Here is an 11907-nt window from a genome sequence, read left to right as displayed (position 1 = left end):
CATATTCACTTGAGATGAGTTCCGTGGGTCAATAAACTATCAAAATGGCACGTCTGCATTCCTACTGGAGTTTGAGGATACTCTGGTTTATACAAGAGACTGCCTAATGATGCCTCGCATCCATTCAGAACGTAGTGTAACTCAGTTGAGTCTCATTCTCCCATGTCTTCCAATTTATGCCATTAGATGTGAAAATCGTTTTATTTGTAAACATTTTGACCTCAACATTGTAACTTCATTTCTCTATTCTGTGCCCTGTAAGCACATCAGGTCTTCCCTTTCTGAGCTTTTAATTGCATTTTTGTGTGGCTCTTTTTTTCGGGTCCTCAAGGTCCCAGGATTGATTTGAAATTGCATCTCCCTCACTACACTTAACGGTCTTTGTGGTGCTCAGCGATACTGTAATTGTGTTTTAGCATCATTTTACTGATGAAATACGTCCTTGTGCCAACTGACATCGATTTATGCTGTCAGTGACCATTGATTTCTTTATTTCTAGATTAGATTTGATAACAGGATGGAACGACGAGCTTGCGCTCCTAAACTCCCCTTAACGGACGCCGTTTTGTGAGAATAACATCGGCCCAGTTAATACAGGCCTTGAGTGCCATTGTTCATACTAGCGGGAAAACTGGGCCAATGCATTCATTCGTTGGTAGACAGATCAATAAGACAGCTTCCAAAACAAACCAGCAAAGAGGTTCCTTTATTTCTCTTGAGTGGGGCCTATTCACTGAGGTCCCTCTCTGCGTAGCGCTGTGTGGAGCTCCGACCCCCCTACCCCAACTCTTCTGTCCCCAACACAGCCAGAAGAAATGAGAAGCTTCTGGAGGGCTGGCTATAATAGTGGGCTTTCTGTCCGACACAGAATGGTGATCCCACCCTCATGTCGATTGTGAGAAGCAGCAGCCATACTTCACCGCTGACCTGACCTTGTACAGTGAAAGGCCTAAAAGAGAACACTTTACATTGCTTAAACTCCTCTGACTTGTTTTTTTTTTTTTTTTTTTTTTTTGGCTTTCTTTACAATGATACCCCCAAATAATGAGGAAGATAAAAACAGAAAAAAAAGATCCCCTGCTGAATTAAGAGCCAATTACACGTTGGTTGATGGAGATCAGCATGCAGCAATCATTTTAAATGTAACACACATGCAATTATCATCTTTTCATTACCATGACAACAGCTGGGAAAGTAGCACAATTCATTTAGGTGTTTTTTATGCAGCAACCAGTAAGATAGGACATTAATATTTGGCCGTATTCAACTGTGTACCTTGAATACACAAGGAAGCATTAAAAATGTAAAAAAGATAAATGAAAACACAAAAAGAAACAGTTTGATCAATAGCCTTTATTAATAGTTTGCAAAAGAGCATGCAGTTTATATACTAATGGAACAATTCAGCCTATTCATGCTGCATCTCAGGAACGCTCAGAGAAATAAAAAAAATACTAATTGAGAGGGGACAGTTAGAAGGTAATTTGGAATAAAGGGAATGTGGAGAATGTAAAACGGGTCTTGTTTAATCTTGTTTGAACAGGTCAGATAGCTCTGATAGATCTGCAGCAGCTGAAACCACAGATAATACCCAGAAATACATGATACACTCATTCAGGAGGAGAGTCTCCACCATAGTCCACCTTTTCCCTGCAACTCTCGCTCTTATTCTAACCCTTTTATCATTTACTTACCTCACTTATAATTGTCATCAAAAATCCATAGTTGTGTGTCATGCCTTCATTGAGCCAAACATGCACCTGTTCTGTATGCAAAGCAGGAAATATGGAGGTAAAAAAAAAAAAAAAGAGGCCGAGATTATAACCAAGCAAAGTACGTTTAAATCTAGTCATGTTTGAAATGTTAAGTCCACTGCCTCGTGAAAGAAATAAGAAATAGCTGACTGTCCTTGAGATTCAAATCACTATTCTTACATCCATTCATTTACAAATAAACACGGCTCATTTTTTGGGTGCTTCATGCTTTATTGTTGTCGGGCTTCAATCAGCAGCATCCTGATAGATACCACACACCACAAACACACTGCAACAATATAGCTCCTTCTGCAGTGAGTGTAAGCATGTGTCTAATGAGAAACAATAAATTAACGACCCCTATTCACTCACTAATAAAAACAAAAGAAGTAATCTAGATTATGTGCGGTTTTTATTCCCTATCCATCTTGGCCTTTTTAAACATTCTTAGAATTAAAATGAGATGTGTCGCTTATCAATCTCTCACACATCTCACGGTGAAAGGGGTTGATTCAGACACACCATGGCTGCTTATTTTATTTATGGTAAAGAAAACTTTACCACATATATTATTATTAATTATTAGTTCAGTTATGTGCTTCTAGTGAGGCACACAAAGACAAGATTATGCCATATTCTGAGTCTATGCTTAATCCATGATTTACAGTATGAATGTTATGCTTCACACAGCTTACAGTCTGTTTTTCTTAGCTCACAGACTCCTAATAGATTTTTTAAAAGGAATCAACATGAATGAATTAATCATTTGAATATATATTTTTTCTTGCTCTGTTTCTTTTTTCTCTTGATGAAAACCCTCCTCTAGATGCCTGCTTCACAGCAACAACTGTCAGAGTGGGCTGCCCCCTAGTGCCACTAGCTGAGTTTGACAGTGTACAGAGAGGGGGAGGGGGGGGGAGGGGGAGAGCCTGTCGTCTGCTTTGAGCATTGTAGCAGAATGCCAGCTTTTCAGTGGCATCCAATCAGAGACCACCTTGCTAACTGCGTTCACACACCCAATGGAACAAGGTGGCGAATGCAAATGCTGGGAGATCAAGGTTTCTCCTTGGCAATGGTGCGGCACTTGTTTCTCTCCTTTCATGTCCGAATGATGATGGTGATAATAAGAGGGGAGGACAGGCCTCACATTGAGCCAAAAGGGGGGGAACGAGCATCGATGAGGACTCTGATTCGGGATGCTGCATCATGTGATATTAGTGTCATTCAGAGAGCAGTTTGATTGACAGTTTATTAGAAAAATTGTGAGAAATGCACCATTGTCTTCATCCATATTTCATATTTGAATTGCTGACACTTTGATGCACTTTGGCGAATGTGGTGCTCCAACTAGGACAAAAAAAGATACGCAGCCTACATCACATTTCCTCTGCAGTGTTTTCTTCCTTTCTATTCCAAAGAAAGAATTAATACAGTAACAAACATAATTGCTTCCTTTGTGGTTTCACGCTCTGGTAAATGCACTTATATAAACACACACATATCCACACACAGGCGCACACACACACACACACACACACACACACACACAGCTGAAGCCTACATCATTTGGCATCAGTAACCCTGTTGTTCTGCGTGCCTCAGGTGCGGCTGACTTAATTTTCACTGTTATATTTCATTAGGCTGATGATGCACATCGCATTCATGCAGCACTTCAACCTCCAGGTCCTCCCACACTTTGTCATAAAGCCAGCCTATGGTTCTAATTAACACAATGTAACACCGTGCTGCGACCAGGAAATATCGCTGATTGGAATGAAGGCAACAAATTTGGAACATTACTCTGGATGGAGGGAGAAATGTACGTTATTTAAACCCAGTCAGTTAGCATGTAGCTTGTAGATCAGAGCTGATATTAATGATACACATTCAGTGTTTGTGCTGGGATGAAAATAATTTAAAGCAATGCACGGAGGCATAATATCAGATTTTTGTTTCTCTTATTCTTGATAGTATATTGTGTTCAAATGATTAAAGCTATATCTCTACAAATAAAGCTAATATGACCAGCTCTATTTAGATTTGCACTTTAACACTGTCATCCCTAATTCACTGGATTTGGTCAGGGCTTGTTAAATAGAAAAAGGCATTGCACAACATAATATTCAAAGCTGTATATTTTTAGATACAGTCAGTCAATGTATACTTTTAAAACAACATTTTTTAACAAGGATTCAAATTTTTTGGAAGATATTAGATAAAGAACCAAAGAGACAGAGGTGGTCAAATTGTAATAGGAAGTCAAATTCAGACACCAAACAACCTCTCATAATTGCACTTGAGGTTAAATCACTAGCCTTGTCAATCCTTTCACCAACATGCAAAAACATGACCTTGTCCAAAGAGTTCATTTGCCTTTTGATCCTGTTAGTCTGTGTCACATATTGAGACCGTGTTGCTTCAAGTGACCCCTGACCTCTGCCTGCGACCTGCTGGAGTGCATGCCGACTATCGAGGAGGGCCGCAGGGTCACCGGAGTCATTTGGAAGGGTCCCGAGGGAAGCAGGCCTCTGCATAGACACTTCGCCTCCAGCTCCTGTTGGTGCACGAGCACACTGCAGCTCCAGAAACTTCTACTGCACACTCAGCTGTGGAGACAGAGAAATGAATGTGAAAGGAGAAATAGCTGTTTGTGACAGAGACATGGAATACATATTTATGCTGGATATGCATCAAGAGGAGATGTTTTTTGCACCAGACGTTTGCAAAAATTATGTGTGTGCATGTATTTTAAGCAGGCTCCGTACACACTCAGGAGACTATAGGGGAAAATCTCAAAAGCTAACTTTTGTTCCCTCCTTGCAATATTTCACACAAGATTATGAAAAAGGAAAAGCAGAGCACACTTTCATCATTATCAATTTTGTTTCTAATGAAAGACTGGGAATTATATATCACTTTTAGCACATTACAGGGAGAATATAACATAAAAATGCTCAATCCTTTTGAAGGTATTTCTTTCATTCCTCCTACCAAAAGACTATTATCTGGTCGCGGTGAATGAATATTAAGCAAGAAAAAGCAACTATCATTCATCTTCTATAATGCATAGCTGTAAATTATGGCATTATCTCTGCTGGCATAGAGAGGGGAGAATAGAGGGAGACTGTTAGAAATAAAAAAAAAAAGAGGGTGGAGAGACAGGACAAACACACACACACACACACACCCTTCAGCATGGAGTCAATGAGACAGATTATGCTCAGCCTTATCCAGTAGGACCTGTCAGATTTATTTCCAACATCAAGGGACTCTCTACTGTCTCCAGCCCCATCCATCACTGCCCACTCTGGGGTTCTGTGTGGTCAGAGTCCTGCATGGGTAGAGGTCTGGAGTTTGGAGTGCAAGAGGAGGCTGGAGGAGTTTGTGTGTTAGTGTGTGTGTGTGTGTGTGTGTTATGGGGAGGGTTAGAGGAGTTGTTGCCAGGGTACGCAGGCCTGTGGCATCCTCCATCAGTCTGGCATCCCAGGGCGCAATGGGAGCACCAGGCCTCGGCATAAGTCACCAGTAGAGGTGAAAAGCAATGTCACAGAGATGAAAGGGGGGCTTCCCCTCCACCTTCGGTTGCGTGAGAGAAAAACAAAAAAGGGCAGGCGAACATGTGGAGAGGGCGAGCAAGAGAGCCAGAGAGAGTTTTAGAGAGTGTAAAATCGCTCGCACTGCATTTCATGTCAATATGTGTCACATTTGAAATCCTTATTATAGATTGGGTGTGGGGGAAAAAAAAGGGGATGTGCTTTCATTGTTCAGAGATATGTCCCTTCACACACACACACACACACACACACACATACACACACACACACACACACCAACACACACCCCTTACTCTGGCGCCTGTGCCACACCACCCACCCCTGTCGTTCTGCAAGATGTAACCTAGCAACTATTTAATTAAAATAGCATCAGCAAGGATGGAGGCTTTTTTCCCCTCCCTTGCAAGGATTTCCTCCAATCTCAGAGCGTCTCAGCACACCGTGAGTCCAAACTGACACCATGAATAACACCGTATACTGTAGCCCTCACATCCCTGTCTTTGTTTCTTCATTTGTTTATAACCACAAAACCTACAGCCATCATTGACAGCTGATTGGTAGATATACCTGATGTCATATATCAGGTGTGCCGGCTCTATATCTCTGCTCTAACTGGCCAGAGATTTAATGCAGGGTATTATTATGCCACAGAGTTGTACAAGCAAGGCCATCACCTCTCTGTCCTTCAGAAGAGTCTATCAGGAATAATAGAATACCTCTCCTCCTCCTCCGCCGCCTCCTCCTCCTCCTCCTCCTGCTCACGTTCTTCTTCTTCTTCCCCCCTCTTTTTTCTCTTTGTATGCCAAATCACAGCACCCCCTGTTTCGACCTAAAAAGACGCCCTCTTACTATGCTCTACATGTGTGCCAAGCTCGGGCAACGCGGAGCAATTAGAGGAAATGTGAAGCAGCTCCGCATGTCAGCGTGCATAGGCCTCACTGTCACTCAAAGCACATCCATGACTCCTCTGCTCCCAGAAACAAACAATGGAGAAATATTCTGGTTCAGGGCTGTCAAAACAGAGGGCCAGATCTCGATTTCTTTCTCCTTTTTTCCCCCGTTTTTTTCCTCTCTTATGCTCTTCCTGCGGCTAATGGATACCCTGATGTGTCATTGAGCGGTGAAGTTATCAGTGCTATCTTTATTTTTGTAATGTAATGTTCTGTAAAGCACATATGCAGCAGAGGGATAAACGTTACTCTTTCCCCTTGCCCTCAACAGGAGGACCTCTGTCATTACTTAAAAAGCAATGCAGTGAAAGTCAAGGTAAATTGCTTTAATGATCCTGCCTCCAAATGGTTACATTAAAGGTTTGACCGCCACTTAAGCTACATTCATGCTTTCCACCATAAATTACATATTTCTGCATTGTATGTCCCTCTTTCCCTCTTTTCTCACGCAAACTATTTCCATTTCTGCAGCACAGCTGAACCACTCCACAAACTGTCATTCACACATTTAAGACTGGTGAAAGAGGAGAGAGTTAAGAAATGTAAAATCACACATGCACTTCTGTCTGATGGCCACTGAGAAAATCACTTTAAACCCAGTTTAAAGGGGTGCTGGCATTGGACCATTTAGCATGATCTCTTCAATAAAAAGTATCAGTGGTGAAAATCCTCTTAACTCAGAGAATATATTCAAATTTGAGAATGTGTCTGACTGACTTGTATTTCACTGCACACCCACAAGATTGAGCTTTGTTCATTTGCATATTTGCTGAAGAAAAAGTAAAGATTTAAACCATGTTTTATTTTCATTTGTAAATAAACCATGTACAACAATTATACATAAATGATGCCGTTTAATGTGTCATACCAGAGTTAGTTTGAAGCTTTTTTTTATTCACAGTCCCTGGGTGGATCCTGACGATGTTGATGGATACTAGTTGTAGAAAAAGGAAAGTATTCTTGAAAAAAATAATGCTAAACAAACAGTTCTTCTCAGGCTAAAAATGGACAAACATATAGATATAATGGGGATTTTTTTCAAAAAGAATTGTGTGGTTGAAAATGATGACGATTAGACTGCTCTTAAGTAGAGCTTTACAATTTGCCTCTCTTTTATTCTTTCACATACTGCGTTGGCGACAGAGTGCCACAAGAGATGCCGGCCTGCCCATTAGGAGCAAAGCGAGGTTCAGTGCCTTGTCGAGTATCGAACCCCCCCCTGTGCTGTGATTGCTGGACCTGCCTGCTTACCTCCTGATCCGCAGCTGCCACATACATGTTAATGCACTGATAATGTTTTAACCTTCAAGGGCAAATGTAAAATATTCCCTCATTTTCATAGATGTACATATGCAATGTGTATCTCTCGGATTAATTCGTAATCATCTGAATTCACCGTCGCCTATAGCCCATATAGCCTATGTAAATCTGTGAGAGTGTGTGTTCACACGTTGATTTGCATAATGGCGCATGATTTTGACAGGCAGGACGAGGGAGAGGGACCCCTTGACATTTTTATAATGGCACTTTACAGAGCGGACAAGGTTGGGGATAGGACGGGATATTGGCGGCAGCGCCTGGTGGAACAAAATGTAGGAACTCCAGTGTGTGTAGCACTCATGAAGAGAGACAGTGACCTATATGTTCTGTTATCAGCACACTGTGTTTTAGACCGGATGAACTGCTGCTCGTAAACGTACTCAACTGAAATGCATGCAGGATGTTGACGCTCGTGATGCAGGATATTGTTTTTTAATAAAAATCAACAATTAATAGGCATTCACTTTTAATATCACTCTGTGGTTCTATCAATTTTGAATCATATTTGGCTTTTTTGTTTGCTTTTAAGAAAAAGATTACAAAGCTTAAACTCCAAGTTTCAGTTCAAAATTGAACATAAGCTGATTGATGGGAAAAGTAGAGCATATTTCATGAGCGTATTACAGCTGTACTGGGTCACTTCCTCTGAGATATTCAAGTAGACGCTCTAGAAAATAATCTTAATTCTTCAAAGATGACAATTTCACATTTCAGGCCTTGTGGTAATTCTTTCGCTGGCAAAACCTCGCAGCATTTAACCTCATTTAAATTAGACCCCATTGCTGAAATAATCATTTTAAACATGTCTGCATTTTATAACAAATCTACTGGATTTTTTCCTCCTGGGTTGCATCAGTCAAACTGAATCCAGCAAACATGTCTCTTGTCAATAGCAACGAGATTGACTGAGTCCTGGTCGACAGAATTGGGCATGTACGGCCCACACAGAGGTCTGTGGGAGAGGCCAGCAGCAAATTAAAAGGTCACACACTTTGATGGCATTCTCTTCGCTGACACACGCCCCTAAGTGTTGTCTGAATGACACGTGCAACAATGCCGTTTGTTCATCTCAGGCAAACAGCTCAGACAATGATGCCGCAGCCCAGGGCCATATGCTGGACATCCATGAGTCCCCCATCTATCGGTTCGTGGGAACCTGTGAAGTAGACAGAAAGGGTTGTCTGAGCTGAGGCCCCTTAACAAATCTCCAAGGATAATTTTTTATCGAATAGTCTGGGACACGACAAACACAAGGGCACTTATACTCGGCAGCCATTGTGATGCAGCTGGTCATATGAAAGTAAATCAGACAGGTTTGTTCCAATCACACAATGATGTAGACTGCGCAGGTTGCAGAGGAGGAAGTCGTTAAGGTTCTATGCATTAAATAATTATTATGGATTGAGATCGTGATCAGTTTGAATTAATGATATAATACACAGAATTTGCATATTCTAAAGATGTTATTTTCCCCCATATAGCCCATGGAATCTCTTCTAGCTGTATGTATCTGTATCTTTAAAAGTAATCTTATTATAGAGCAGTACGATGATGTTGGGTGCAGATTTATTTTAGGCAAAATTATTTCCACACTTTTTAAACCTGGACGCACATGTGTCTACCTCTCTGTCATACTGACAAGAAAACGTGCATGCTCACTCACAAATACACATATACCTTATTAAAATGCATAAAACCCTTACAGGCACACACACACACACACACACACACACACACACACACACACACACTCCTGCTGCATGCATTAATTAGCACTCTGGTAACAAGCTAGCCTCTCCATTCACACCCTGAGCCTCTTTCATTAGCATGACAGTAGCTTGCAGCGGCTAGGGGCCCATATAGGCTGCAAGGTTCTCTCCTCAGGGCCCCTGATTAGAGGGGGAACCCCTAGGACGCAAAGCTCTCCATTCCTTTCATCATTGCACCCGTCTCGGATGAACCCCGGACCGCGAACTGTCAAGTGTACCTGTTTCTATGGGTCTGACCCCTGTCTCCATCTCTTTGGCTCTCTCCTCCAGCTTTCCATCCTGCCTCAACTCAACCCAACCCTATCCAGTCCCCGCCATCTCCGTCACCGCCAATCTCTTTCCAGACCCTTATGGGCCTATTTTTTTTATTAACAATATAGCGTCTAATACATGTATTCAAAAGGAGGAGCAGTGGCTGGTGTCGGCCCGTAGATGCAGATCACAGAGATGTTTTATTTTGGGTCAGCTTTTGGATTCACCATGGTCGTCCCAGGTGACCTGGAGAAGGGCTGCTCGTTGTGTACAGGCTTATCCTTACTTGTCAGCCCTATAGAAAGCCTTCTCAGTGATAAAGATCTGGACAGCCTTACACCTGACGTACAGGGTGGCTATCATCTCCACCCATCAGGGTCTCCCCCTTACAGCCTAGATTTCAAGGCAAAACGTCTCATTAGCTGGGGTCCTTGAAAGAAGGGCACTCAATTTCAAATTCAGTTACACATTCCCTTTGAATGGAACCAGGAGGCAAAGGAGAAAAAAGAGCGAGGGAGAGGAGGAAGGAGAGAAAGAAGGAGGCATGGGAGACAAGGCTGAGGCCTTGGACCCAGAGGGAGGGAGAAGCAGAGAGGGGAATAAGGTCTGCTGAGGCAGCCATAATTTCACGCCATCATTACCTCTATGGGCTGGGGAGTTATGCTAATGCCATTTCAGGGAAGAAGCGATGGACAAAACAGGTTAAGAGGGTCAAAAGAGAGGTGTGTAGCCGTATAATTTTTCTAGTATACACCGATATTTGTTATTTTTTTATGTGTATTTTTTACATATTTGTTCCAAACCAACGCAATGCTTAATGTTGGCTGTATTAATACATAAGGAAAGTACCTCTGAAGGATTTTTTTCTGTGATAATTGAATCGAAAATATATTATCAATTGCCCAAACGAAACTTCCACAACCTAAAACAGACATCCATGCTCAACTGTCAGCAAATGCTACTCTCAGTAACCTCTTGCTACCTTCACTCTGGGTGAAAACAGTCGGGTAAGCTGCCAGGACTGTTCCTCTGACTATCATGAATTTAAATTTATGGATTTTGTAATTGATATAAAGGATTAACCAAGATCACCCAATATTAGAAAGTCTCTCCAAAACTCAAATGATTTCATATCAAATGTGGTATGCAGCAGTTTTTCTATAATAACTGTTGGGTTAACAGGACCTTAGAATACAGAGTTAGAAGGCTATAGTGTATTAGGTATTCCATAGGTTTTGAAAACATAGAAAGGTTTCATTCTTTGAGAAAAAAAAAATACACAAGCGGACTCCTGACAGCCATCTTCTCACCCCATATGACACCAGTCTAGACAGAGGTGAAAATCAGATTTGGCTCAGCCAGATGAACTTTTCGTCTGGGAGCTGAGGTGGATGTCTTGCTAAGCTCTGTACCTGACCAGGATCGCTCTTGGCTGAGTGGTGTAAGATTTTCAACCTTTCAACCCACAAAGCTCCAAGATCCTCTCCTGGAGCTCATGAGTGCTGGTCTGAGATCTTTGCAGCACGGCGGCCCCCACACAGCACTGTCCCTCACTAATGATGGCAGTGTCTCCATGCAGCGGGGGGCGAGTGGACTTTCTCCTAACGAGGATCCATCTCACAGAGAGACGGGTCAGAGGTGTGAGGGCCAGGCAGATATCGAAACATAACACATCGCACATAGATGAAGAAAAAAATCATCCTCTGCCCCTTCAGCCAGAGCAGAACTAATCATCAGGATTAGTTGATATTGCGAAAAAGCTGGCAGGGGGTTCGGCACCCTACAGGGTTTCATAGCTAATGACAGCACAGAGGGTAGAGTGCAATAATGTGGGAATCGATCGGCACTGGCCTTTCACTGATTCCTCATTCTGACCTATCGATTATGACACCTATTGATTTACCTGTCTGCTGTGTTCTGCTGCAGCCATGGACATCAGAGGTGACATCAATGGGAGAGGATTGCAGCGTGGTGCTATGGAAGGGGGAGAATAGATAGATATCATCAGGACCACCTGTCACTCCTTCAGTTCTCTTTGAGAAGCTCATCAGGATTCTCCATCAGCACCGCAGGAGGTCAGACATTGGGAATAATAACCAGTTGAATGGATAAGGATAAAGGCAGAATGGAGAAAGGCTAAAAAAGACAGGTGAGGATATCAAGTGAATGTTTTTCTCTTCTATTGATCAGAAAGACCTTGAACGTATGGGATGATTTTCTGATATTGATCATGCATACCGTAAAGGCAATTCTGCCACTCAGTAAATTCCAGAGAATGTTTTTCCTTTTAGTTCAAAAAATGCATCCT

At 42.1% G+C, this 11907-nt stretch overlaps 1 long non-coding RNA gene across 1 annotated transcript in view; it reads right to left on the bottom strand.

The window, feature by feature from the left end:
- Positions 1–1489: 1489 nt before the first annotated feature.
- The window catches only part of LOC110001715 (uncharacterized), a 34511-nt gene continuing 24093 nt past the window's right edge, over positions 1490–11907 (bottom strand). The window contains exons 2-3 of the long non-coding RNA XR_002278789.2: positions 11503–11573; positions 1490–4360 (exon numbers count right to left, since the gene is read on the bottom strand). This is a non-coding gene — a long non-coding RNA (uncharacterized lncRNA). The remainder of the gene's footprint in view (positions 4361–11502; positions 11574–11907) is intronic.

Source organism: Labrus bergylta, chromosome 2 (assembly GCF_963930695.1).
Source record: "Labrus bergylta chromosome 2, fLabBer1.1, whole genome shotgun sequence".
NCBI classification, from domain to species: domain Eukaryota; kingdom Metazoa; phylum Chordata; class Actinopteri; order Labriformes; family Labridae; genus Labrus; species Labrus bergylta.
Note: the sequence above shows the minus strand (reverse complement) of the source record. Positions and strands in the feature narration are given on the sequence as shown.